The 27,912-nt window shown below is 38.3% G+C and overlaps 1 protein-coding gene and 1 pseudogene across 3 annotated transcripts in view; both read left to right on the top strand.

Annotated features, from left to right (window-relative positions):
- Cntnap2 (contactin associated protein 2) overlaps nucleotides 1–27,912 on the top strand; it is a 2,025,293-nt gene that overhangs the window by 1,699,096 nt on the left and 298,285 nt on the right. The gene's annotated exons all lie outside the window — the stretch shown is intronic.
- Nucleotides 11,192–11,920, top strand: LOC104872369 (annotated as a pseudogene).

Here is a 27,912-nt window from a genome sequence, read left to right as displayed (position 1 = left end):
AACATTTTAACAGTTACCATTGAACATGTCATTACCATATTTCTGATGGTTGGCTTTTCTCTATATAATTTGACCCCAAACATGGCCACTATAACCCAACTAATATGATTTTAATATGTTACAAGTTTTTATTGAAGATGATAATCACTAAATAACATGTGGGCTGTTACATTTTGTTTAGATGTTCCCCCAAATTCTCATGCAGATGAGATGGAGCTTATTTTTTAAGAGGTGGAATCTGGAATGTGTGATGCTGAGATTAAGGATGTGTGATTACTAAACCACTGTACATGAGTGATCGGTTTGACATTGCCCTAATCCCTGTAGTCCAGATGGGATAAAAGGGGCAGAAAGAAGCTGTTAAGTTCCCTTGTTGCTTTTGCTACCAAGTGGGCACCATGAACTGTTCCTCCTCTGCGATGCCCTCCTCTGCCATGTGCCACTCTGCCTTGGAAACCTCTACAAACTATAAGCCAAATAAACCCTTTCCTCTTTAACTTTTGGTGTCAGGTATTTTGTCTCAATGAGAGAAAAGTAACTAAGATATGGGCTATATCATTATTTAATTTTATCATCCATCAAAGTTTGGGAACTCCTTCCAGGCAAACACCTTTTTGTTTGCCCCACAGTGTCCTCCAGGCTCCTAGGATTCATTCTCTTGCCTTTGACTTTCCCAGACTTCCAATGGCTCAAGGCTATGTCTTGGAGGCAGCCAGAATAGGAAAAAAAAAAAAAAAAACCACTTCCTTTTGCCTTGTTATTCAAAACAATCACTCTTTCCTCTTTTTAGGTAATTTCTCCTCTTTTTAGATAATTTCAACCCTGTTGCCTGGTTTTGACTTGCTTGCCATTCTCCACAATAACCTGCAGGTTATAATTGAATTGTGAGTACCTCTCCCTCCCCAAATCCATTCCATCTCATTTTAATGCTAATGAATGAAGGTTTGTAATTATCCGTAATGAGAGAAAACAGCAGCATCCTTTTCATAAAGAGATGTTTGAAAGCAAATATTTTTGAAAATTACATTAAAATGCCTATGCGGCTATATGACAGATTCTAATGTGTTTGAATCCTTGCTAGCATGTTATTGTGTGACAGATTTCCTCTGAGAGTGATCACACTGCATTGTTTGCTCCATTGCAGAATGTATGGGACTTTCTGTCCTAGAAAAAGAGGCAGGTGAGGGCAGAGCCATGGGCCATCACCCTTGGGACAAAGCAGTTATATGTCTACCACTGCTCTCCAGTAAATGGTGGCTTACCTTGAAAAGCAGAGACCATGTGTATGTGGTTTTTATTTTCAGATTGTTTCGCAGTGCAGAAGAGCCATGAATGCATTTTGCATATGCAGAATAAAGTGGGGAACAGCTTGAGTAGTGTAATGGGTGAAGAGAATATATAGGGTTGTTTTCCTGGATCTGATGATCTTTGCCCTTTAGGAAAGTCATTCACATTCTCTGGGCTTTCGATTTCTCACTTTTTAAAATTCAGAGTTCAGACCAAATGCTCTCCCAACTCTTAAACAAATAGAAGCAATATTCACTTCTTCTTTAGCTTTCTCATGTATTAATAGAGGCTTCAAAGCAAAATAAGGGGATCTGAGCTAACAGATCTCATTTTAGTCCAAATTTTTTCCTCTGGATTTCCCAAGACTATGAGAAAAGCAAGAGGTTTCCAGTTTTAACTGGCCCACTATGAGAAGTAACTGAAGAATTAGGTATGTAGTCCACAAACAGCCTAAGTCAGCATTTCTGTCTGAAAGATCTTGTTCTCCAAAACCCTACCCAGGTTAATATCTAATTTTCTCCATATTATGGAGGAGCATACATGAAGGTTGTCATGGTAACTCGGTGAAAAGTTTAGCCAATGGGACCTGTCTAGCACTTTAAGGTTTTCCTTGCCAGCTAGAGATTTTTTATTCTTATTCTCACATCTAATCTACCAAAGGTTTTTGATAGTCTGCCAACCAAGAAACTATTTTGTTTTTATTTTTTTAAGGTGGTCATCCAGTATGGACAATGGTATGGATTTATGGAATATTACAACTGGCAGAGTTTATGGGTATCATTCAGTCCCCTATCTTTCTGCATGTAAAATTAAAGCAATTGCCAGGGAACATGTTAAAAATACAGATTCTTTCCTCCAAATATTGGTTTGGAATCACATCAGAGATAAGAGTATCTGTACTTTTAACAAACATCCCAATCAAACATATTGTTGAGCATATTTAAGAAACTAATCTAATCTTATGACTTCTCTTTTTTATAAGACTGCTCATGTTGGTTATGCTTGCTATAACTAAAAAGAAAAGAAAGAACTTCATAGCCTTGTTAGGATTTAGGGCCTAAAATATTTGACTGATAAAAATATAATTGAAAACTAGTCCTGAGGCTGAAACACTCAACTTGGACCCATCATCTGCCAAAATTCTTAATTTTGCCTAAAATGGCAGTGTCTATTTATTGATCCAGGAGTCACCCCACCTCCCAACCTCAACAGCATTCTACAAATGAATGTCCAATGAAGGGATCTAGGATCACAAACCATTGTATGCAATTCTTTCACACTCATGAATGTTCTCTGAACTTTAAAATATGAGATAATCTTCAAATCTTCAGAAAGAGTGCTCTCCTCAACTAAAGTTGTTTTATCTTCAAGACTATAATGTAAATGTACTTTAATCTTTATACATAAGCAAGGCTAGAGTCATAAAATTACATTCAGTAAGGTGGTATATCTTGTAACTTTCACCAATTTATAATCCCCAGGGGAGATCAGGGTGGCACTAAACCCAAGAGACCTCTGTTTAGAAGACTGAAATTTAATTATCAAGGTCACCACTAGGTTGTGTTAGTGTTCCATATGTTTTGATTCTCTGACTTCAGGGATTTGCACATTGACCTAACCCAATCCTCTGAAGAAATGCCTCAAACCGACTTTACAACCCCTCCCACCCTGGAAGGGTAAAGGACCATCCGGAATCCCTTATGTTTCACTTCTTTGCCCTCCAAGACCAAGTGGTTCAATCTTGTGCGATCCAGGGTCACATTTAACCACATCTAACTCCAAAATTTCAGGACAGGAAGGTCTGGAAAGGACATCACCTTCCCAGATCATGCCTCACTTTGAGGCTAAGAAACAATTCACCTTTTATTTCTCAATAACAAACCTTCATATTTAAAGTATATAGGGAGCAGGAATCATAATGTGTCAACTGGCAAAAACCTGACATTTGCTTTCATATTTCCCCAAAATGTAAAATCTCAATCACATTTTATAGATAATTTCAAGATTTTGTTATTTAAATTTTATTATTTTTCAGACAACCATTGAGAAAAATTGTGCAGTTTCAGGACAATCCAGATCTCCTTCTGAGTGACAGCTTAAATCTCTTAGATGTTAATTTGAGTGGGAATTTTGTCATTCTATCTACCGCATTTGTGAATTTTCCTTCTTGATTATTCCAGTCAGGTAATTGTGAGCTCAGCAAAGTAAACACATGTGCAACTCCAAAGTTCTGTGCTTAATGTAAAGTTATAAATTTCACTAAGCACCTAGAAAAGCAACTATAATAAAAATATTCTAATTAGTCTTAGAGGCATTATGCTACAGAAAATATGGAAATATTTTCTTTTGCAAAGTTTGCTAATTGCCCCCAACAATAGGTATGAATCTTTCTGGTTACACTTGCAGAAAATATATGAGTTTGAGTTCCAGCTGGGGCACTCTAAAGGAATGAAGGGAGTTGCATAACATTTTTTTAATGCTGTAAACAGCTAGAAAAGAACAGTGATGTGGCTGCTGAAATGAAAATATATAGCAATATTCTTTCTATATGCATGCTCCAAAAACACTTTGTGGTTAATGGAGACTTCTCACTCTCCAATTGACGATTTCCATAAATAGCAGGACGGCATCTATACTATATTTTAATTACAATTTTAGGCATCCAAATATAATATCCTGACAACTATAGTTTCCGGGAATATATGACTATATAATGAAAAGAAAGTTTTGAGTAGCTACTGCTGTGAAGACTATCCAAATGTTTGGTGATGAAAGTCAAAGAGCTGATCCCTTTGACCAAACATAAAAATAAAGCCAATTATCTGCAAATAATCCCCAATGAGTATTATTTATATTTGGCAGAATTACAGCACAGAGACAGAGAGAGAAGTTCTGGGCATCTGAAAATACTTTTATACCCTAGAATGGATGTCTTGTTGATATCCTAGTACTTTGAATTGGTGACATTCAGAGGATCAACATCCAGTGAATGAATGGCCTGTGTCTAACTTCTCATCTTTGCATACTCCAGGAAAACAGCACCTTCCGAGTTCTACATTAGGGCTGTGTATTTGTGTTGTTTTCCAGCTGCTAAAATCTAGTTCTTTTAGGAAGTCATGGTGATTGTTCTAGAGTTTTTCTTCATCCTCTTTGAGTGTTGCAATTTGAATTTTTCTGTGTCATCAACAAACATCTGACAGTTTGATCTCAGAGAAATCAGAAACTAGAGCTGCAATTAGAGTTTCTTAATCATTACACATATTGAAATGTTGCATGGGGAAATATTAGAAACTAATTAATGAAGAAGGGGGCAATTGTGAATGTGCTTAATATGCCATTATTTTTCTTTGAAAATACAGTTAAGGAAAAATTTAATTATCTTTAACAGTTATAGTTGTCTACCGATGGGGACAAGTGCCTATAAGTGATAAAGAAATTCAATGTCAATGATACTGTATGTTTCAAGAAAGTATCAAATTAGTGTGAACTAGTGGATTAAGAATTTCTCAAATTTTGTTTCTGTTTGTTTAAATAATTTTAGTTTTTCTGGCTCTGGGCCCATCCTTTTGTTTGTAGAGCTATATAAAAAAACATGGTTATTTTGGTAATAATTTCTCTTATCAAACTACTTTTTTAGCAAATATTAAAGCTTATTCTTGTGGTTCGATGTAAAATATACAGTGCATTTTCATTTATATGAAGTTGGAAAACAAAAAAAATATATATTAAATTACTTGGGACTAGAACATGTGATCAAACACAAAGAAATCAAAGGAACCATACACTCCAGCCCACTTAAAGAGCACAGTATAGAGGAAAAATTATACTAGGCACTTGTGAGAAATGCGCAGGAGGACTGTTCAAGATGATGAGAGGATGGGTGAAGACTATTGCAATTGGGGAGAGAGACTGAGCTCAACTCCATCCATTAATGCAAATGCCAAAGAGTTTTTAAGCAGTGGAGTGAGCTAGTAAACATGCACCAAAGGATGTTAGAGCAATATGACTAGGCCATCTGTGTTGCTCATTGATACTCATAGAAGACTCCTTCCCTTAAACAAAGACCAGGAGAGAGGGACCCTGTCTTGATGACTACACCTCAGAGGGATGACCCTGGGTTGCAGACAATTTGCTTCTCAAATGACAGGTAAGAATTTACACCTCCAAGTTTTTTAAAGTAAGTACACCAAGCAACATGAGGTCAGGTGTCTATGGTCAAGAAGAGACTTCTTTATAGAGTTTAGTCAAAACTGAGGCAACAGTAAGGTCTCCCCAGTAGACAAGATGATTCAGGGGCAGTGCTGCAGGGTCCTACCCTAAGATAACCTGCATAGATAGCTGGTTATTGCATCATTTTATCATGATATCATATCTATACTTTATAAAATATCTTGAGTATTTAGTAGAAGCAAAGAATGGTATTAATTGGCACTTAATAGGAAATAAATTAATGGTATGCAGCAGAAGCAAAGCTGGGATTTAACTATACTAGAACTTAAATAACACCAAATAGAAGACATGACAACGTGCTGCCCAGAGTCACTGGTATGGCCTAGTGGGATTGCCTTATATGGTAGCACAATTGATAGCACTGGAGGACAATGCATTTCTAAGTACTGTGTCTACAGGATGCTTCTTTTCCATTTTCCCAGGCTATCCAGAGTTAAGAAGAATATCATTATCCTTGATTTATTGACAAGGAGACTTAGGCAAAGAGGACATTAATTGTTTCTTCCTAATATCACAATAAACCCATATTCCCTAAGGCTGCATTGCTCCCAGAACTGAGTTAGCTACTTAGAAGAGATCATTCAACACTTGCAGGTCTCCAGGGTAACATTGCTGACTTTATTGTTGCAAGTCAACAAATTGCCTGCCATCTGTCTATGCTGACTGTGTGCCTGCAGCAGCAGTGCCCTAGACATTTCCCTAGTGAACTGGAAGAATTAATGTGTCTCCCTAAGCATCTAACTCAATGCTAAGGTGGGGCTCAGGCCATGGAGGACATCTGCCTGGTAACAAAGTTCTAGGAGGTGGGGTATGTTGTGCTTCTCTGGTAGTGGTCATGGCTCCATTTAGGGAGTCACTGATGGCCCATCTAAGTCTCACTGCAAGCTCTTGATGATATCCACAAGGACTCCTAGGGAGCTAAAATTTAAAGGAAGTAATGAAGCCAGCAGGTACACAGGTAGTGCCTCACCCCAGGCTCAGGTACCCCTCCATACAGCTTGGCATTGCAGCTTCAGTGTACCTGCAGTGCCCACATGGTCAGGGAATGCAGGACCAGGGAGAGAGGGTGCCACCAGCTGAGGGAGCTCCTGGTCCAGGGCCCAGTGAAATTCAGGAGAATCCCCAGTTCCTCTCCTCTTATCTCTTGCGGCCAGAGGAAATGCAGAAGAGTCAACTGAGCAAAGCTTCAGGAGAAGTGACATCTGGAAACAGAATGCCTAGAGAAGCAGAACCTCATTTGCAGAATGACTCCCAAAGAAAAAGGTTGTTCTATATCCTTGCCTTAATTCTCAGAATGAGCAGCAGCCAGCCTGCAGGAGCAGCAGGGCATGGCACTGAGCAGGACAACCATGGAGCAGCCTTTCTCCACTGCTAATGCAGGTGCTGCTCACTGGGTTTCCCATGTTGATGTGCACTTTGTTCTGGGAAATGTCCCCTCAACATACCTCATCTTGAATGAAGAGATCCCACGTGATAGATTTCCACCATTTTGCTCCAGTACAGCCCATGGGTTCATAGCAAGGAATGAGTGGACTCTGTGATGGATGTCAGCCAAGTCCCAGGCACTGGCAGTGAATAGGGCTGCTAAGTCCCAATACCTAGTAACACTAACACTCAAAAGCTCCCTATAGTCTAGAAAGCAGCCAGTTATAGACCTAACAGTGGCTTGTGCAATCATATACAAGAGTTAGTACAGAACAGTTAAACGTGAGGAGATTCTAGGTCTACAACTCCTCATCTGCTAGCTTTCCTTCTTCTTCTGTCTCACTGCCAAAGGAATTTTAGAAGGCCACTAAGTTTTCACATATTATAACAGGGTAAATATATATGGAGTTCTTCACCTTTAGAAGGTGTTTTCCTTCAGACTTTCCTGCTAGACCTTTCCCACCTTTACCACTAGGCTCTGAGTAAGACAGCACTACTCAGAGATGTCTCTGTCTTGAACTGTTTTCATCAGTTATATTTCCAAATACACATACTGGTTTTGAAAACTAGAGTGGAAGTTTAACATGTTTAGGTTTGTTCTTGCTATTAATTTATCCATAGATTGTGTCAGGTTGCATATTTTGGGCATGTGTGTGTGTGTGTGTGTGTGTGTGTGTGTGTGTGAGAGAGAGATACAGAGAGAGACTGAGCCAAAGATAGAGCATTGTCCATATCTGTTTAAATCTTCTCCCTTGGCACTCTCCATAAAATAGCAGTAAAGGAATTTTTTAAATGCCTATAAAATTCACAAGGACAAAATGAACAGGTAAGAAAACAAGAGCAGTTTTGAGAGTTCAACTCATTTGGAGCATTTAGAGAGCTGGGGTGGGAGAGGCAGTGACTCAGCAGGATGCTGGAGCTTGCAGAAGGGGTTGCAACGGAAGCCCTCAAAACTCTAGAGGAGAGGCACTGGGTGGCACATTGGAGGTTGTGTACAGATTGAAGCTGGACAAAGGACAGGCAAGCTGAAGGGTAGCACTTTGATCTGTCAGATCCCCCAAATCTCTTCCATATGCCAATTCCTAGGGTGTCCTCTACAATATGGAACTCTTACATGGGATGAACCTGAATGGGAGACCTCAGTCTTAGAGAACACTGAAGGTCAAAAGTAAGACACAGGCCTGAAAATAGGAGAATTTTTTGAAATTCTATAGGCCCCCTTCAATCCCAGAAAATGAGCAGCCAAACGTTATCTATCTTTGCTGCTCTTTTCTACATTCATTTCTAAGCAGGAAATTAGAGATATCTGTCATGGAGAAACAGGTAGTGAAGGAGCATGAAACACTCCAGGAAAGCACTCACCATGATAGAGAAAGAATTTTTTAGAAAAGCCTTGGAATAATAAAGACAAAGCAGGAGTCAGAAGAAAACTTTTCTTACATGAGTGATGCTGACCTAGCTGTTTGTCATTAGCAGAGTAGATAAAAGAAAGATACTCTGATGTAGACTAAAGGTCTACATCAGTCATGTTGATGTAGAATAAAGTAAATGAATGACTTAACTGGCAGAATTTCTGATGCACTGCACCCACATTAGAGGTTATAAAAAGATACAATTTAAAGTAAACCTGTAATCACACAGGCTAATGTCTTCATTAGCAGTTACGTGATTCACCCATAATCATCCAATACATCAGATACAGAAGCACATCTAGAGTGCAGATTCCTAATGTCCAGTTTTGTGGGATTTCTACATGACCTAACTACATAAAATGGATGGAAATGTCTGATTATAAGTGATCCCAAAGTTTCACAGTATAAACATGTAGAACACAGAAAGCTAGTTTTATAAATTTTTGAGATATAAAAATGACCTATTTAACACCAAGTTGCCAAAACAACCTAACCACACTGACCACTTTTTTCAAATTTTAAGAGCTATTTTGAGATGATATGCTATGTATCTAAAGATCTATCCTAGGAAGACTAAATGGAGGCTTTCTTTTTTCCCCAGATTAATTTTCCTAAAGTTCAGCATCCACTATTACATGTGGATCAATATTTTCAAAGATAAATGGTGTGGTACTCACATATTTGACAACACTACTAGGGCCTTGTGTTTGGAAAGCAGAAGTCACTTACATCTTACCCTCTTCCCCGTCACCCCAAAATGCATTACAGTTCATCCAAATGGCATCCTCTGGGTGTAGCAGCACACACAAAGGAGTGTCCACATTGCTTCTCATTCAGTATGATGGAAGGGAACAATAAGGGAGATACTTACCTGTATGTATAGTCTCTGGCTTCTCTGCTGAGTCACCCTTTCATGGGGCCCTGATGCAGATGTCTGGGAGATCACTGAGATTGGGAAACACTGGCAAGGTTGAGTTCACAGTGAAGCACGCATATAGTCAGGAATAACCACACTTTTGGATGAATACTTCTGGGACTGCTAATTTTATGTGTCAACTTGACTGAACCAGGAAGTGCCTAGATACTTGGTCAGACAATATTCTGAGTGTGTCCATGGGGGTGTTTGTAGATAAGATGAATACTTGAATCAGTAGACTGGGCAAGGCAGATGGTTCTCCATTGTGTGGTGGGCTCCATCCAGTCAACTGAAGACATGAAAAGAACACCAATGCTGAGTAAGAGGAAACACAGCCCAGCTGAATACTTGACCTGGAAGACAATGATTTGCTTCCACCTTCAAATACCAGGGGAATATAGGCTCTCCTTGGGACTCGAGCTCATCAACCTTTGAACTGGAGCTATGCATCAGCTCACTCAGGTTCCCAGCTTGCTACCTGCAGATGTTGGGGATTGTCAGCCTCCAGAATCACGTGGGACAAATCCTTATAAATAAATACATGCACTCACATACATACATTTCCCTGGAGAAGAAGTACTGATACTCTGTTTTGGAAGGATGAGAAAAAAATATGAATTACAGAAAAGAGTCCAGATATAACCTAACCAAATCTGAAACTATGAGATTCCATCTTTGGAAGAGGAGTGATCAGAATTCTTAAGAGGCTTCAGGGAATATGTTTAGTTTCTCTTTCTAGAATAGCAAAGTCCTATATAAAAAGAAGACAAAGGAATTCCCTTTCCCCCTAAAATCCTTTGGGAAAAAGATGTAGAAATTTCTTCCATGGCAATACCATTAATAGAAATTTCTTCCATGGCAATACCATGAAAAGAAATGGATAAAAACCTCTCTTCTCTCCATTTCCTCCACAATCATTATTCCAGAAGGTCTCCTGGGTAACCCACTAAAACTGTCTGACTCTGAACAGAGGCCTCATTCTATCCTCCTAGGGTGACTTATCATTCTTCATTCTTTCTTCCTAGCAGAGTTAAGATATTTGTAATTCACTATATAAGAACCAACAGCTAGAGATGATTGTCTGGCTTGAAAGTGAGATGACTTCTGTGTCTGTGTGCCTCTCCTGTAAACCAGCTTTTCCTTCAAAACCATTTCCATGGACTCTAACTCCCTTGTAGCCTACAAACTGAAATCTTTATGGGCCCACCTGTTGCTTCTCTGGGCCTGTGATAAATTGTAATGGGTTACATCTAGGTCAGTGATAAAAATGAGCACAATTATCGTTCAGTTCACTGAACTCTAAGTCTAGCTACCAGTGTTCCAATTCTAGGAAAATCCATATTAAAATATAAATACAACTTTACAGACTTGAAAGTAGTATTGGGTAAAAAGGAAAATATAGATTAGTCTGTTCTCATAGATCCAAAGGATTGTTTTCATTCAAATATGTAATGATTCGGTCGTGGCATTCTCCTGTCAAATTTATCCATAGCTTCTTATTAGCTATGAAAGTCCAAGTCTTAGAATGTGACCTTCTAGTCAGTTAACATCTGATGCCTCAACATGTCCATCCAGCCCCATCAGTTGCTCTTATTTTACTTCAAACCCAGATGCCAATAATTCCAGTATCAGGACTCCCTTGACTATTATATGAATTTCATGCCTCTGTTTTTCTGGGTTCCATACCAATGAAAATTCTCTGATCCTTCAGGACTCTGTTCAAGTATTGAGGGTCCTAATAAGCTTTTTGAATACTTTTCTTTGCCTCCCTCCGTCCCACCCCATGCCATTGCTGCCTCTTCCTTGCAGTTCCCACGGCACCTTAGTCAAACTGTCATTAGAAGGTTTTCGCACTGTTGTGCATTCTTTGGTATGTCTAACTGTCTTCTCAAATTGATGGGGGTCGGGCACAGCAGCAGCCATGGACTGCTTCGTGTGGACCAGCGGCCTCCTGAAGATCAACAAAACCCTGGTGATGCAGCAGAGTAGGGTGCACATCTCTGACGGGCAGGAAAAGATAAAATTTGATGATGGGACCCTCCTTCTTACGACACACTGACTGATTTGGAGAGATCAGAAAAATCATGAGTGCTGCATGACCATTCCTTTATTCCAAATTGTGTTCACTGAGGAGTAGGCAGCTGGAACTGGGAAGAGTGCCAAAATAGTGGTTCATCTGCACCTGGCTCCTCCTAACAAAGAATCTGCCCCATTCCAGAGTAGTAAGAACTCTTATATCCAACTCTCCTTCAAAGAACATGGCCAGATTGAATTTTATAGGCATTTGTCAGAGGAAATGACAAAGTGAAGTTGGGAGAATATGCCAGTTTCCCAGTCATTACAAACAAATAGAGGATCTCGGCCAGTGAGAGTAAGGGCTATTGGAATTGTATGTATTGAAAGGAAACTGGAAGGAAAAAGAAAAGAAACTGACAAAAATATTTCTGAGGCCTTTGAAGAACTCAGCAAGTTAATGATCAAGGCTAAAGAAATAGTGGAATTATCAAAATCAATTGCTAATAAAATTAAACAAAAGCAAGTTGACATTACAGAAGATGAGACCACCAGGTTTAAATCCTACTTGCTGAGCATGGAAATAGCTAACCCAGATACCAGGGAAACCTATCGCTTAGGCACGCTGATGGTGTAACTCAGCCCAAAGGTGAAGGCCAACACACCAAATGGGCCACAGATGCATGTTCCAGAGACTAAAAGTAAGAGTTTTGAGTACTGATGTCCAAAAGAAGAATGGTCTGCTCTGGGAGTAAGAAAAAAAAATCCACTTTTCTTCTGCCTTTTTGTTCTATCTAGGCTCCCAGGGCATGGATAGTACCCACCCACATTAAGGGAAGATCTTCCCTCCTAAGTCTATGAACTCACATTCCAATCACCCCTGGAAACACCATCATAGACATACCCAGAAGTAATGCTCTGTGGGCTCTCTGAGTACTCCTTAACCCAGCCAAGGCAACAACTGAGATTGATCATCATAGCCACTGAGCACCAAAGTATGATCAGTCATTCAAATTAGTGTTACATAGCCAACCAATGGACAAGCCAGGAGCACCTCTCAGCTTTCCCATCCCGTGCACCATCACTACGCAACATCCAACAGAGAATGAGGGACACGGTGAAGTGCCGGAGATACTTGGGGACCAATATCAATCACATTCTTGGCAGTTTCAGCAAATCTCACATGCATGGTTATATGCAAGGATCCTTATCCCCCTCCTCTGTCTCCTCTTAAGAGTCTCAGAGATGACAAAGCTACAGGACAGAGGCTGAAAGATCACTTTCATTTCTAACATGTAACCTCACAAATCAGTTCAAAAAATTTTTACTGTAGAGTCTGCCTCCTGCATTACTAAACAGAGACTTTATTAGGAAGCTTCCTCTGTTCTTTCTACCAAAGCAGCTTTGCTCCTTGAGCATAAACAAAACTATCCCTCCTCTCTCTAAATTGGCCGGAGAGCCAACTCTGTATAAATCAGAACTTCTTAGCTTTGGCTTCGGATGCTAGCTCTTTCTCTTGAGATTTTTTACCTACTTAAGATTCACTTGTTGCTCTTTAAATTCACATGTAGCTTAAGGCAAATATTTGAATTTCTAAAATGAAACTGTGTGACCAAAATACGCTTAGGAGAAAAAAAGAAGTCAAATAAATGGAAAATTTTCTAAAATCAGCAAAAGCATTAAAATGATAATGCTTTAACTTTCTGAACTAACTTTAAAAGAAAGAATAATAGGTGTTCAAGATAAGCTCACAACAATGGAGATACTCTTCCCTTAAGCATTAAATAAAAAGTCAAGACTTAACCTCAGATGCAACTCCATTGTATGTCATGTCCATTCCAGGATCTACCCTCAGGTACCCTGGCACCATTGCTCTGGAATGAATCCCCAGCTTTGATGTTTCTCTACATCCTAAGTGACTCTAACTTAAGGCTAGAATTAAGGACTCTTCATGAATGAAATTCCAAACCTGTTCCAACAGGTGTCAACCACAAGTCTATCCTTTCCTCAAATCCTACCCACACTCCACCCCTTCCCTAAAATAGACATGTGTGCATGCACCTCAAACCCACTACCCCAGATTTCATTCATCTGTTTATTCATTCAGTCTATGGCTTGAACTTTGTACAAAGAAACATGACCATAAATGCAAACAAGAAGCCATTCGTGACTCCAAGAAGCCCCCATCTTCGTGTGGAGAACATGGAGCTTTGATATGGGTTCAACCCTGGGGCAGAGGAGGCAAGAGGAATTTTTTAAAAGAGAATTTCTGATTTTCTCCCAGTTCTGATCTTTCTTTATACTGCCACTAGGTTCCCCAGCTCATATAATATGTGAGAAAGAAACAAAAAATGGAAACGTTCTTAACAATTTAAGATAATTTTCTATCTGCTACCTTCACTTTCCAAACTGGTTTGCACTGATAGCTTATAGATGTTCAACGTAAGCAACTAGAAATAATTCCTGAATGAACAAAGCTTCCCTGAGAGCCTGCTGTGACTCTGCAGCTCTGCCACCCTGTCTCATTACCTTTCAGAAAAACAAAACTGACACAACTATGGTTATCTTCTAGTTGGAAGGGATATTTGTACTAGTTTAACCAACTACTATGCTTTTAAGAATGCCTCCACAATTCTAAGCAAATGAACATGTGCTTTTGGTAAAAGATGTATCACAGAGAAGGAGCTCACTGCAAATAAGAAGAAACAGTGGGTGCAGTGTGATATTAAGCCTCTAATAAAAATGGAAGGGTTGACCCTATGTGCACAGAGATACTGCAAGTTAGGAAATGACATTGGGTTTTGATAGGGTACCAACTACAAAGACATCAACACCAATGGTGAAACACAAGCTTGGAGCCCATTTGGAGAAGAACCAACAAGCATGGCGTTTAAACCCTGGATTAACCTAGGAGCCCCCTTTGCTGCTATTCAGTAGGAAACTATGTATAGGTTAAAACATTTTTTTCCTAAAATGTAATATTTTTTCTGGTGGAATCTTCTTTTTTGCAGTTATTTTACAAAGTCCATGCAAATGCATATCTGAACCTAGACTATGAGCAATCTCAGAGCACAATCTAAATTAGTAGAGGAACATCACAAGAATCCTTACATATAATTCCATATGAATTATCTCTAGGTTAAACAATCACACATTAATCTCCAAGACTTTAGTGAGAACCCACCGTGATCAGGTAATAGGACAAGAGCCAAGGTTCAAAAAGTAGAGTGAGACACAATTCCTGTTGACTATATACAATACAAATTATGAGAAAAACTCTGGAATGTGACTTTGGAAGCCCTTCAGTCCAGACACTCTGGAGCAATCTGCAGTCCACCATGCATTTAGAATTGTGTTCACACTGCAAACCACTGCCAAGCCCAGAGCTGCTTTCTGGGCCCAGAGCTGGGAATGTTGAAATGTCAACTCAGACTGTAAACTGCCAACAGACCTTCACAACTGCTGCCTCTAATGTTTCCTGACTTCTTTCTTTGTGTTTTTTTAAATGTAGCCCCCCAAAATTCTACAGTACACAAATTTTACCATCCACACCATTTGTTAAGTCATGTTCAGCAAAGTTACACTGGTGTGCAGCTGATCACAACTCTCATCTTGCAAAACTGGAATTCTATCTCCATCCAAAAGCAAACACTGATAGGAAGCATCTGACACAGACAAATGCAGAGACACAAGAAGTAGAATGGCAGGGCTGCAGGAGGCAGAAATGAGAAGCTACTGCCTAATTTCTTCAGAATCTCATTCTACCCTTCGGCTTCTGGTACCATGTAGGATGATATTTTGGCAACTTTTCACTACTCTGAGCCTGGCCCGGCTCTAGTGTGTGTCTTCTGTGTTCACCCAGGTTCTCATATGGACCTGCCTTCCATTCTCCTTTTTCTCTTTGTTTTATGCTCACTTGCAACTACTCAGACAAATTTAGTTTCCTCTTTTCATAGGCAGAGGCTACCCCACCTATAGGATATTCATTATCCATGCCTAGCTAGCTGGCTCTTCTCTTATTCCAGCTTGGTTGCTATTTTACTCTATCCCTCTGAGCATCCTCAGTATGACTGCATAATTGCTAAAGTCACTATGTCTTGAGAAAAAAATGCTTAAAACACCCTCTTTACATTCCAAGAGTCAGGAAGCAACAAATAAATTTAAACCAAGCACAATCTCAAAACTATCTTTTCCTTTCCAATATGTGAGAGGCTTGGTCTCTGGCACACTACTGATCATGTATCACATAAATGTTCTATAAAGTATTATGGAGAATTATGCACAAATTTAAGTGTTCTCTAGATAATTCTAAATATCACTTTGGAGGCAGGACTTTACTTGCTAAAAGCATCTACTTATGGTTTGATGCTCCATCTCTGACATTTTGACATGATACATATTCCATCAGCCTGATACATTGCCACCTCCTAGTGAGTCACAGTGTCACTAACTTAGAATTAAACATGTTGCTAAGACACTTAACAGTGCTTGCAAAGCACAAAAAGGCTGTTTGACAATTACCCCCAGGAAGGCAAATAATCAGTACACCTCTGGTTTCCTTATTATTAACCATTATAAAATCATGTGCTGTGAAAAACGTACATAACAAAGGCATTCATTTTTACAAGACTTCCCAAGAAGCAAATATATACACCTGATACAAGAAACCCTTTGGGAACCTCCCCGTTTTCCTTTGAGTCTTCAATTTGCTAGGAGCTGTTCCTTACATGACATTGACATTCACAGGTCAAGGGAAGGTGTTGGTTACTGAGTTATGGAAAAATCATTGCCCACTGCCTTAATTACAGTACCAAGGGATGTCTCACAAAGGAAAAGGAAAAAAAATTTGCTTTGTAATTAAAGGACTTGTTTTAACTTTAACATTTTCTACTCTTCTCCCTAGTTTTCCCTTTCTTCCTGTTTAATTGCTGGCTAGCAAATAAGTAGACAAATAAACCTGTACCAGAGTGGCCTTGGGAATAGTCCCTAGTGCTTTGGTTTTGCTTTGTTTTGTTTCCCCATGCCATTGAGATCACTGGGCTAATTATTCTTTCCTTGCTTGAAGAATCTTATGCAACCTTTCTTACCCAGTATCCTTCTATTTATTTTGGAGTCCCGGTAATGATTTCCTAAATATTTTTATAACCTCTTTTACATCTTTACCCAATTTTTCCTTATCTGGCTCTGGTAGCACAGAGGGGCATGTGTGACTGTTCAGCAGCAAATTTGACTTTGTAATCCATAGGATGTTTCTCATAGCCCATGAAGTTAAAGACATATTTCACTTGAGCTTGCCACAGACATGAAAATGAACCATAGTAGATTTGCATTGAAAAATCAAAACCAACCAACCCCCACACACAAAGCTTAAGGAGGTTGCACAGTAAAAATGATAGGAGCACAAACTTTAACCTATGTGAATCCATATTCAAATCCAACTCAACCATCCACCAGCTGTGATTATCATGTGGTGTTTTTCCACCTCTCCTAAGGTGTCCCTCCATGGAGTGGCTGTTACTTCTTGCACTGATGTGAGAGGGACTCAGAGAAGGTAACCATGAATATTCACAGTGCACCTTTCGCAGGATTCTTGTTTAAAATGTGGTCAGACTGATGTCCAATGTCTGACACATGAGCAGGAGTTGTTCCCACAGGAAATACAGAAGGCATTCTTAGAGCTTGTACTAATCTGACAGTTGTTTCCTCAAAATTTGAAATTGAAACTTAATCCCTAACATGGCCACATTAGAAGTTGGGCCTTTAGGAGGTGATTAGGCATTCAGGACAGAGCCCTCCAGAATGGGATTAGTGCCCTTCCAGAATCCTAGTAGATCCTGTTTGCGCTCTTACACATGAGGACACACTTAGAAGGCCTCATCTAGGAAGCAGAGAATGAGACCTTCAGTATACATCAAATCTGCTGGTGCCACGATCAAAGATTTTGAGCAATAATGTTTTGTAGTTTCTAGATTATGTCTAGCATTCTCAATACAGTGAATGTTTAAAACCTTTTTAAAAATTTACTAGAACAAAAAACAAATTTCCATTAACTTCCCTCAAAATACTTCCCTTCAGTTTGAACATACTTAGCCCATTATTCTTGTCAATTTATGGAGAAGTTCTGGAAGTAATCTCTTGTGTCTTTAGTTGTTCTGTCATGACTGCCTTGATGTCCTGAATAGTTTCAAAATATTTACCTTTCCTGGTCATTTTTACTTTAGAGAAGAGCCAGAAGTAACACAGTGCCAAATCATGTGAATAAAGTGAATGAGAACACACTATAATATTTTTATTTGGCAGAAATCACTGTAAAGGTACACTGTAAATTGCTTCAGAAAATGGCAAGAATGATGGAATTAAATGTGTTCAGATAAGGGAAAGTATTTTGAGGAGGATTAATGGCAATATATCTTTTACTATAATTATTTTTTTATTTTAAACATTCACTGTATTTTTTTAAATTTCACTTTATATTTTCTTAAGCAGCCCAAATGGACTAAGACATGGCTCATATTTGGCTTTTATTTAGTGTATTCCTACCAAGACTGCCACCTCTGCGAGATCTGGCCAGGAAGAGAGTCATGTTCAAGTGTGGGTTGGAGGAGACAAGAAGGAGGAAACACAAGAAAGCACACATAATAACAGAAGTGGTGTGTGGCCTACAGGTCTCAGAGAGACCGGAGCAGCACACCTCACAGGGCCAATGGAAAGGGAAGCATCCTGGTAGGTGCCTGCGTGATAAGAGTGTGAGGATCAAAAGGAAGCAAGGTATCCAGGGACCTAACCCTTATTGGAGTCTAGCACACCACCCCAGCTGGTTTTCATAAGGCAGTTCTAACTGATGCATTGAAAGCTGGCAGGACCCATTCCGGGGAGTCACTGTGTGACTATGATGTGTCTGTGCAGTCCATGCAAAGTGTGGGGTTCTATAGAGTGAGTCAGGCAGGTTGCATCTAGCTGTCCCATAAGGAGGTGGTCACCAGGAGATGGCTGCATCAGGCAGATACCTGGCTTGCCCACCTCAAGGACCCGGGCAAGGTGGAGAACTGGAACCATGTCAAGGGTGACCAAGCCATTGTCCTGTTATGATAGTCAACTTACTCAAAATGGATGCCAGGACAGCATAAAATGATAAGAACCCACTGCACCTTAGTCAAGGAAACTTAGCTCCAGTATTGTATAAAATAAATAGTTGTTTTACTTCAGGCTATGTGTTATAATATAACAGAACATTGAAGACTAAATAAACAATGGAAATATGTTCCTCACAATCCTGGAGCTGATGTTTGAGAGGGTCAGCATGTCTGGGTGCTGGGGGCCCCATCTTCTGGAATGCAGACTACTGACTCATGGTATCCTCCCAGAGCAGGAATAGACTGAGAAAGTTCTCTCAGACCTCTAATAAAAGCAACAATCCTATTCATAAAGGCTCCCTCCCCATGACCTAATTATCTTCCAAAATTCCTACCTCCTAATATCATCACATAAGTGGCTAGAACTGTAGCATGAATTTGGGGGACACAAACATGCACACTACAATTGTAAGCAAAATTTGTCATGTGTGTACCATGGCACTATGATGAGTGTGTTATAGGTATTAACTTCTTTGACTTCTCAACACTCCAGCATGTAGGTACAATTCTCATTTTTAAAAGGAGAAGTGAAGTCACAGGGCAGGTAAGGAATATCCTCAAAGAAACAGCATAATTGGGAGAGCCAGGATTTGGAAAGCAGGCTACTTGTCTCCAGAATTCCTGCTTTAACCACTAGGCAAAACTCCCTCTAAGAAACCCATTGGAATTATGAGATGGAGTTCGGTTTTCCATTTCATTGTGCCTGGCAAAACTCTTCAGAAGAGTTAATTTCCTCCTTAAAAGCCAGTAATAACAGCAATTACTCCATAAGAATAATATTCTTATAATTAAATATGTATTCAAAACATATTCATAAAAGTACTGAAATATAATAAAAAACACATCCAAATTGTCATGACTACCTTCTATTGGGTGCTTATTATATGCAATGTCTTATTTAACCTTCACAGTCATCCTGCCAATTCAGTACCATGGTCGGGCCTAAGTTATAGACAAGGAAAATGAAGCATAGATCCATATGGATAGCAAGTGACAGATACTAAGCCCATGATAATCCAACTATTATACCATAATATGTCATGAACTATCAGAAAATGAGGCATGGGAAAAGTTATCACATTCATTTTGATGCAAAAGTAATATAATAAATTTCCAAAAAGCCCAAAGAATTAAAAATTGGTAAATTCCTATTTAATAATAGGTTGCTTTAACATCTTATTAATTTTGAAACCCCTAAGAAAGTAAGCTTTGTCCTCTGGATATCAAAGTTCTTACCTGGACAGCAGCGTCCATTTGTTCAGTACCTAGTAAGGACATCACCACAGAATAACATGGCTGAATTTTATGTGTCTGCCAATGGAATCACATAGAGAAAATAAATTTCTATGGAAAGTATAAAGGATCAATATAGTTTCTAAATTAAACTTTAGTAAGTAAAGTCAAGTAAGCCTCTTGTTGAGAGCATCTATTGCTATTACATAAGAATTGAATTGGGAGCTGACCCCGGTACTTTTCTTAGGTGTTGCCAATGGAAAGGGACCAGATAAGATATGCTGTCTTTCATTAAGAAGCTCTGAAGGACCAGAGAAAGTTGTGAGATAAGCACCTGAGTATGAAATAATATATTAAAGCAATGTGTTGAATAAATATGAATCATACAATTCCAAATATACTTCCTTTAAAGAACTCAGTGAATGCGTCATTGTAGATTGGTGTGATCTTTGAAGACACCTAGGAAGACATAGAACTTAATTTTGGAAGAGAAGAAAGATTTCACTTGGAGAGAATCGTCAGGTATAAATTCAAAGGGCAGTAAAGAAATGAATCCAAATAAACCAAAAATTTCTTGTAGAAAATGTCCACAAACAGGACATCATTAACAAATAAACATAAAAATCAGATACTCACTAGGCTGCAAAAAAAAAAACAACAACAACAACAACAAAACAAAAAACATGTGTCCAGCACTAGCTGAGACAGGAAGTCAGAGTGTCACCTTCTCCCACCTCAGCTGGGAATATGTATGCCTGGTGATTCAAACTTTTGACAACTTTGAATATGCAGGTGTCCTCCACCCCATGACAGCACTCAGGGTATTGACTGGGGGATTACAAGTCAATTTTAGCAGGTAGGTGAGTTTATAAACATGGACTCCAGAAATAATGAACATCAAGTGTATCAGCCTTTTAAAGAAAACTGACTTGGGGTGGGTGGCAACTGACTTCACAAAGCACCTGCTACAAGCTGGGTGCACCAATTTTAATAACTCATTGATCAGGAGTGTGGTCAACTCCAGAGCCTAAGCATGCCAAGCAGCTGTATTCTAATTATTCAGCCTTTGGAGGCTTCTGTTTTAGGACAGTTATATCTTTTATAAATGTTTGATGAAAAATGGAAAGCCCCCATCACTATCACCACTACCTTCCTCCTTTCTTCCTGTAGTGAGTCTTCATTGACTTTCTTATGGAATTCAATCCAATAATGTAGAGGTTGAGTCAAAGTCAACATCAGCCCACAGAGTAGATAATCCATGGAGCTGGAGCCCCTTGGAGACTTTCTCTCACTAAAGAGTTCCAGGTTCTCCGGAACTGAGAAAAGTGCAAAGTTAGACTTAAGACGGTAGGAGTAGAATCTGAATGGATCTCCTGAAACAGGTAAACACTGTCTTGATATCTCGAGGAGGAAGGTGGACCTATGTAGCCTGAGAGTCAAGAGCCAGGAGCAGGATGTGAGCTAAAAATATATATTTTTTAAAAAGGGAACTTTGCCACATGGCCAGAGCTACATTTGCTGCCTGAGGCTGGCTTTCTCAGGCTCTCTTTGGTGAGAGCCTTAGATGAGAATCAATTAAGTGGCCAGGGCTCCAGAGGTCAATTCTCACTGTGCGCTCCTCAGAGAAGTCTAACATATCAGTAGGCTGACAGCTACAAAAATGTGCCAATAAAAACATGATCATGTGATGAACCCAGTGTTACATTTTTCACCTTTTGAATGTTTAAGCTTGAGTCGTTTATAGTCATTTATAGACCTCTAAAGGGGAAAAATTCTTACAGAGCCTCAGTGCTGACCTAAATACCTTTAAAATCCCCATTAAAACTGTACAAAAAAAACTCCAGACATAAAGTTCTGGAGTTAATAGACCTATAAGATTTTGTTTTGTTTTGTTTTAGGATACTGAAATTTGTATATAAGAAAAATTACAAATGCAAGAAAATTAGAACTAGTAATATAAATTTAATGAGACAGATCACATATCAGTGAACTTAATTGCTACTTTCAATTAGAACTATTACAAAACAATTTCCTTTGAATTTATTTTGCCAATACTATATAGTTAGGTGTTTGTGAAAGCTCCATTTTGCCACTACTTTCTTCTAATCAAATTATTTCCAACCCTTCACCCTGAGAGTTGTTAGCTTTTGCTTGAGCCAAATATTATTTTTATATTAAATTGGCCTATGTTCTTTTCTTAATAGGTGACCAAAATTTAAGTAGTAACATTTGGCACCAAATAAAAACAAAAATGAGAGCACTTATGTGCAGACAGAACTTGGTTGTTTAGTAGCTAAGTAATATTGTTTTGGTTTTGGGAGTTTAAGGAGTTTTTTTCCTTTCTTCTTTTTTACCTTCTTTCCTTCATTACTTTATTTCTTCCTTTCTTCCTTCCATCCTCTGTCTTAACTTCCATCCTTTCTTTTCTTCTTTTCTTCCTTTTTTTAAGACTGCCAATGAAATGAAAGCATAAAATGGCACCAGCTGATGATGTTACACAGAAATGTGACACTGTCATAATTACGAGAGTATATCATGGCCAGACTAGACAGAAGAATCATTGGAACTGTTTGGAACATCAAAATACCGTTAACATAAGAACTGATGCACTAATGCAGTTCAAATGAATGGGGAAAAAAAGACAAATTATGCTAGGAAAATTGCATGTCTATTGTTTAAGAAAAACTGAAGTTTTAACTTTACATTGGATGCTAAAATAAATTACAAGAAATTAAGAACTCCAATGTTACAAGAGGAAAAATGAATAGAAGAGTGAAATTAAGAACAGTTGAATATTTTTCTGATCCCAAATGAAAAGAAAGCTTTTGTAAGCATAAAGTCGAAGGAAATGTGATAGAGACTGACAATGAAACAAAGAAAATTTTATGTGAATAAAAATTAACAGTTAAACTAGAGAATATTTGAAATACAGTGACATAAAACCTAACATATAACATAAAACTTAACAACACATAATATAGTTTTTAAAACTTCTTAAATTCAATAAAAAGTAAAAGATAATAAAAATCCAGATTACAAAGAACTATTCAATAAATGTATAAAAATATGTTGGCCTTTTCCAATCAAAGAAATACAAGGAAAAATAAGAATATGGTGTATTTTGTTTTGTTTAAGAAATAAGAAGTAGTGACACATTTTTATCTTTAACTTTGAAAAACAAACTATCTCTTAAACATTTGTAGTTCTCCCACAAGGATTTTCACTTTAGACCACATGCAAGACTTCTTATGGCTGTACATCCCAAAGTTATTTTATATCACAGTGAAAAATATAAATCAATTATTATTTGTCCCTCCAGAAAGGAGGAAATGGATATATTTAAGTATAGTCATATCATGATATTCCCTAAAAATCAGTCTCTTAAAAATACTTTTGAAGATTGTCAATATGGAAACATGATAATAGGATCATTTTTAAAAGAAATCATGATCAAAAAAAAGTAAAATATTATACTAGTTTTATGAATATGAATTTTACAAGAATTTACATATAGTTGAAAATAAATATATAAATGCTATATAATATGTAAGTATAGTAGAGCAAATAGACTATATGGTAGAAATGTAAAAAACACTAATAAATTATTTCTTGTCCATGAGTTTATAAGAACTTTATAGTTTCTTCTCTATGATTTTCCATATATCCCAAATATTATCCAATAGATATTCATATACTTTTCAAAATGTAGACCCTAACTACCTCTTTATCTTTTTAATCTAGCTAATTTAAGTTTCTCAAGATGTTAAGCTGAATATTTAACATCCTATAGACTAATGGTTATAAATTATAAATTTTAGTTTTCTTCCCAGCAATAATTCATTATTTTAGATATTGACATATGCTCTGCTATGGCTTTGCCTATTCAAAGCCAAAATTCCTGCCAATTTTACAAAACCTTAAACTCATTTTTTGGATTTTGTTTGCAATGTGATAAATATTGTGACTGCACTTCATGTGCTTTGGCTAAAGATAAATGACAGAAGACAGGGCTGCCTAAAAGACTGATAAATACAGAAGAAAATCATTGCTATTTATGCTTTTATCATTATTTTTATTATCATTATTCTTTTAAATTATTTATAATATTTTTATAAAGAATATTTTGAGTAAGAGCTCAGGTCTTGCTTTCAAACAATGTGTTGTTTTTGTCTTTAATCACTTCAAATTTTATGATTACATGAGGGTAACAGAACAAAACAAAATAAATTTTATGGGTTGTCAGATAATGAGAACAACTATGAATCTTCTTTAAAAATCCAGAAGGCTACAGTGTTCAGGCTTGGGGATCATTTCTCTCTTGCTTCTTTGCTCTGTGTCCCTGCTGTAGAGTTGATGGGGTAAGCTGAGCCAGGAACCAGAAAGCCTGGGTGTGCTTTTATAATTTCTCTTCTTATTAACCCTGGGACTGTAGACATTTCTCTGAGGCAGAGCTTTCTTGCCTGTAAAACAAGAGAGTCCAAGATATATGCATCCAAGTAATCTGATTTAATCACAAAATAAAACTGGACTATGCTGTCGTTGAAGAATCCATCAATGTGATTTCTCTCCGTGGCACTTTGTAAAAAGCAGGACAGTAAAAAACTTTGTTTTATTCTAAAAAAAAAAAAAAAGAAACCAAAGCAGTAGATTCCTGCATAACTTATAAAGGCTGTGCGTGTGAACTTTAGCAAACGCTCATCAATTTGGGGGAAATTACTGTAGGTTTTCTAACTACAACTTTCCCAGAGTGGAGACGCTAATACTTCCTTTAAGACAGACATAATGGATTCCCTGCAGCATAGGTTCTCATGGTAGGGAGATGTACAGTTCTGTGCAGATCATACTCTCAGAAAACTTTCACAGCTAGGGCTGATAAGTTGCAAACCATAGACAAAATCAAGCATCTCAGAAAAGCTCTCAAGTAATGCCTGGTGTTAAGCCATATAGAGTTCAGTAAGCCTGCAGTACTGGTCAGCTTTTTGTTACTGTGACCATATGCCTCTGAGCAAAACATCTTTAAAGAAAAATAGGTTTATTTTGGCTCAGAGTTTCAGAGATTTCATTCCATGGTGGGCTTGCTCCAAGGCAGAAATGTCATGAAAAGGCAGGGCCAAGAAAAGCTGCTCACCTCATGGCAGCCAGAAAGCAGAGAAAGAGAGAGGTGGATTTTGAGGGAGAGGGAGCCAGAGAGGAAGGGACTTGAAATAAGAAAGACCCTTCTTTTCATAGAAATTAAAGTCCATGAAAAATGAGGGGAAAAAAAGGAAAGAAATGCCCTTCAAAGCCACTACCCCAGTGATCTACTTCCTCCAAATGGGCTTCCTACTGATGTCTCATTCAACTTTGAAGTCATCAATGGATTAATGAGGTTTATGCTTCATAATCCAGTCACCTCTCTACACCCTACTTCTAAACACTCCTGCTGCACTGAGGACCAAGCCCGCAATACATGAGTCTTTGGAGAACTCTTTATACTTAACCATAATCCTGGCCAACGTTAGTTAGATGAAAAATGTATTCCTCAATATATAAATGAATTCTTGTAGGAATCTTTTAAGGCCTTGTTGGATTTTATAGGCTCTCTGCCAAGATGAATTATTTATAATTTTGATATTAATTTAAATATTCTTCCTGATGATAAATGACCATTGCCTTTTGAAAGTAGGTTGGTTTGAACCTTTAAAAAAAAATCCTCAGAATTTACTGAAAGAACTGAAAGCTATAGGTTCATTGACATGAACCATTATTTTTATGCAATGTTTTAGGAGTGTTGTCTAAGGGAAAACTTAGGTTTTAGGGTTTAAATTATCCCTGGGTGTAAGTTACAACTCTGTTACTCTGTCTGTGTGACTTTGGAGAAGTTATTTTACCTTGGAAAAGTTAATTGGCCTTAAATTCCTTACCAAAAAAATGTTTCACAAGAATTAAATTAGATAACATATGAAAACAACATGTACAATACCCACCCCTTGCAGGTACTTAATGAATGGGTTGGTATTATGATCAATATGATTACAATTTTGAAACAGAAGTGAGAAATTGGTTGCTTTCAAACTTTGTTAAAGTATGTGAATTAAAATGGCCCCTAAATTGTTTAATTTTAAAATACTGTATCTGCTCTTGTAGCTTAGTGTAACTAAGCTGCAAAAACAGTGATAAAATGGTTATTGCAGCCATTCTAGAAATAAAATGTCCAAAACTAGCAAACATATGATGCATTCTATGGTTTTCCATCATTCTAGATGATCAATTACCATTAAGGATGAAAAACGCCAACAGTGAGTAGTGGAGCCAAGTTTATTGGGAGAATCCTGCTGAGGAGAGCATACAGCAAAACTGAGCCCAGGCCGGGGATTTAGCTCAGTGGTTCTGCCACCTGCCTTGCAAGCGCAAGGACCAGAGATCGATCCCCGGTACCAAAAAAAAAAGAAAGAAAAAGAAAAACTGAGCCCTTCATAAAGCTAGTCAAACACATGTCCACCTAGAAGAGCTAATGTACCACAAGGTAGCGTGACATTCATTGTGCAGTTTGGGTGACAGTAGCTTCTCATACTGCATCAATAGGAACAGATTTCCATTAAGAAATGGCAGGTTATTGACGCTCAGTCTCTCCCAAAGCAGAGAACAGGCCAATGCAAATATGTACCTGCCCTGGCAGTGTGTATTTTTTGCTACAGTGGAGAAACCACTCTTCCATATGTGCTTGTACAAGTCAGGGTGCAGTCTCATTCCTTGGGGTTCTCTCTTTACCTGGGACTGTCTTGGGTGACTTGTAGAACATGGCTAATACTGCCTGAAGCCACCAAAGCAGGAGCAGGTCAGAAGCAAGGTGTAACTTACTTGGTTATACCTAGCATTTTATAGCCCTTATTTTTTTCACCTACCATTCTCTGCATATAAATCATTTGATCCAGAAATGGAGCATGCAGAGCTGTGTATGGTGGAACATACCTGTAATCCCATCACTCTAGGAGGCTGAGGCAGGAAGATCACTAGTTTGAACCCAGCCAGGGCAACTTAGCTGTCTCCAAAACATGGGGATACAGCTCAGTTCAAAGGCCTTGGTTCAATCCCCAGTGCAAAGGTGTGGGGTGGGGACTCAGCTAGGTCTGTACAGCTGAGAGAATATCATTTCCTCCCACAGAGTAGCATTTGGCTAGGAAGGAGCCGAGAGCCCCCATGGGACTATCAGATATTCATCAATTAGGGTAGATATAATAGAAAAAGATGCAAAATAGAAAAGAAGGAACACATGACCTCACTCACATTTTAATTCCCGTAAAATCTTTCAGTAGTTGTAAGCTTAATGGGATAAACAGTATCCCAAACCAAGGTATTAGAAGACAAGCTAGTCTTTATCCTCCAGGATAATACTGAAAAAGGGAACACTTTTCATACATTTGTTACATCCTTTACAGCCTCACTTGGACTTTAAAGCACTTGGATATCTAGGCTATAACCATATAGGATTTTTATAACATTCATTTCAGCAAAATATTTCAAATCAGTAATTGATGGATGGGTGCATTTGTCAGCTTTCCCATTGCTGGGTCAGAATATGACTCCTGTAAATTAATGGAGGAGAGACTTATTTTGACGAGTGGATTCAGAAGATTCAGTCCATGGTTTGCTGGCTCCAAGGCACAAACAACATGGCAGAAGGGTGTGGCAGAGGAAAGGTGTGCACTTCATAGCACTCAAAAGCAGAAAACGGAAAAGCCACAGTGAGAGATAAACCCTCCAAAGAAACTCACTTCCCTAGTGACCACTTCCTCCAACTGGACCCCACCTACTAACAGCATATTCCACTATGAATTCACCAGTGAGTTCATTTACTGATGAGTACAGTATTCCCATAATCCAGTCCTTTCTGAAAGCGGCACCCTTGAACCACATGCAACTTGACTTTTATGAAACATCTTAGATCTAAACTATAACAGTTGGATCCACCTATTGAGAAAAGTATACCAGTTATTTTATAAAAAGAGCCTTGTTGGCTTTTTAAATTTACCTTAAATAAACCTGTGAAATAAAAAATGTTTATAATCTTCAAAACAATATTAACTGATTTGAAATCTATGTTGTATATTCACACCTTCAGCATAACCTTAATTTCCTGTAAAGTATCTACTGGTTGTTTTTAAGTGATTTCTTTTTTTCCACGTTTTCATGACTGCATATTGGTTACACAGATCAATGGTTTCGCTTTGGCAGATTTCACGTAACATGCTCGAGTCACCCCTCACCCGCTCACTCCACCCTC

This window comes from Fukomys damarensis, unplaced genomic scaffold (genome assembly GCF_012274545.1).
Source record: "Fukomys damarensis isolate Sample0158 unplaced genomic scaffold, DMR_v1.0_HiC HiC_scaffold_16, whole genome shotgun sequence".
Taxonomy (NCBI): domain Eukaryota; kingdom Metazoa; phylum Chordata; class Mammalia; order Rodentia; family Bathyergidae; genus Fukomys; species Fukomys damarensis.
Note: the sequence above shows the minus strand (reverse complement) of the source record. Positions and strands in the feature narration are given on the sequence as shown.